We start from the raw sequence: 2,621 nt of genomic DNA on the forward strand, positions 1-2,621 counted from the left end.
CGTCATGGACGGCCCAAAGAATGTCATGGAGCTGCGTCTCCGGCCCGCCCAGGATGAAAAGCCCATTTTCTGTCATGATTTTTTGTCATAGAAGTAGGAGCCCACCACATCTATGATGATACCGGGTTTTGTCACAATTATCGTCATAGAAGTGTCATATGTATGACATATATTTTTTTTCGTTCGGCCCAAAATGTCACAGATGTGTCTTTTTTTTGTAGTGATAGCTCATTGATCATCCGACTTTTGAGTGGTCAAAGTGTATCCATCCAGCTTGTTTAGTCTTGCTTTTCTTTGGGTGTCTAAGAACATGAAACAAAAAGAGATGAACATGCTTGTTTATAGTTGAAACAATAACGAGGAAAGCACATGTACATGAAGATACATTTTGCCTCGCAATTTATCCCACCAATTTGGGCTCACAAGCATGTTCATCTAAAGCTAGATGTGCAAACATTTCTAGTACTACATTGGTACTAGTAAATTTTGCACATGAAAGCTGAAACGGATGGGCAACAATACTATTTGTTTATTAGGATGGAGCTGGGGGGAGCTATTTATCTTACTACTAGTAAGTACCATGATGCTGACTGCATGGTACTTTTGCACATAAAAAAATCATCATTGTTTCTAAAATGTCTATGCATATCTTGCCACCCATACTAAAAAGAGATCATGGAATGTGATATTTTAGCACAATTATCATAAAAAACATGTTCAATTTCTTTTGCCACAGTTAACAGGAGTGCTGGTACTTCTGAAGTGATCATGTCTTAGGTACACAGATTCAATTTGGTACTCCTATCCCAAAACTACACATAATATGACATGGCAATTCACAAAAGTTTCAACATGTGATAATATTAGATATGGTACAGATGGTGAGAATTGTACAAGAGAACCCCTTGAGTCCTGAGCAGCAATATCACACTAGAGAAGTGTTGAAAACCAAGTGTGTCTTGAGCTATATTGCAGTGCAAAATTGCTGATAATCATGTCTGCCTAGCCCTGTATTACGGTCACCTCGATGATAAAAACACTTGCCTAAACAGTAGATGGATAGACACTTCTGCTACAACAACAGTAAAATAATACTACAAACGTAGCCAACGCCTAATTGGAACGACGACATTTCCCCCCTCCTAATTCGTGTGGACTATTAAACTGTTTCATTTTGGATTTTCTAAACATGAATGTGTCACCACAGTAGCTACAGTGGTATGTATATTTACTTAAGAATCACTTGTTATATACAGACATAAATCATGAGATTTACAGAAATAAACAGAGATAATCAACAAAAATAAGGAGGGATGATCATGGTAAGAATTGAGCATGATATATGTAGGCATGAATCAGATCAAGCAACACCATTACTATTTCCTCCATACCAACCATAGCTACAAGGAGCACTCCATGGACGAGCTCCTAGACTCGACGCGCGTATGGGGACGTGAGGGGGCGACGCGGAGGGGAACGGGGAGCGCGACGCAGAGGTACGTACCGGGGTTAAATCCAGCTTTCCAGTCGAAGGGAAAATTTGATGCTATTCTACAAAACTCTGCGCTTAAAGGCCCAACATAGTCTACAAGAAAAAAGTTACATAGTAGACATCAGTGTCCAAAGACTAAAACACCACCCCGTGGGCACAAGTGTCTAGGACCCCGTGCACATGGTGTACCCAAAGGGTTGCGTGGTATCCCGTGTGCACGGGATGACCAACAACTTTTGGGCACACACCCCTTAGAGCATCTCCAGCCGCGCCCCCAACAGGCCCCCAGACGTTTTTTTGCCGCCGACGCCCAAAAAATGGCTCAGTCGCGCCCCCAGGAACCCATTTTTCGCCGGTTTGGGTCGAAACTGGCGCCGACGGACCCAGGCGGAACCCGGCACGCGGGGGGGCGCCGGGGAAAGTGATTTTGGCGCTAACGGGGATGGGCCCGCCGAGTCGGCGAGACGCCGCTTCGTCGTTCTCATCGCCTCGGTTCCCGCGGGAATCAATGCCAAGGCACCCACATCGGTCAGCCTCCATTGATGCCTCACGAGGCCGGGCCGTCCAACCCAGCCCCGCGCGTTGGCGGTCCTGGCCAGGGGTGCAGTAGGGATGGCGGCTCCGGCGGGGCGCACGACAACGACGACGACTACACCCAATTCTATAGGTTCCTCGACATGTAGAAGGTGGGTGGCGGCCGCGGCGTAGCAGGGCTAGGCGTAGTTTGCATGTTCATCTGTTTTTGTACAAATTTTTATGAAATATCACCGAGTTTGTGCCAGATCACCGAGTTTGTACAAATTTGTATGAAAGATCGCCGAGTTTGCGCGATTTTGGCAGCGACCCGGGGGCGACGACTGGGAACGCAATCGCCCCACGCGCCAAGCAAACGCCGGTTCGCCCCCAGGCGGCTCTTTTTCAGCGTCCTGGGGGCCCGAACGGCTGGAGATGCTCTTAGACACACACGGAGAACATGAAATGTGATGGATGCAAGGTAATTTCTCGGTGGTAGGCGTAGTAAGACTGGTATACGAGTTTTAGGTGTTCCCACACCGTCTTTCTACCACCTTGGCCCCTCTTGATAGTGCGGTTGTCATACGTCTCAAATAAAACCTTCGAGCCTCCGTAA

Source organism: Triticum dicoccoides, chromosome 7B (assembly GCF_002162155.2).
Source record: "Triticum dicoccoides isolate Atlit2015 ecotype Zavitan chromosome 7B, WEW_v2.0, whole genome shotgun sequence".
In the NCBI taxonomy this organism is placed as follows: Eukaryota; Viridiplantae; Streptophyta; class Magnoliopsida; order Poales; family Poaceae; genus Triticum; species Triticum dicoccoides.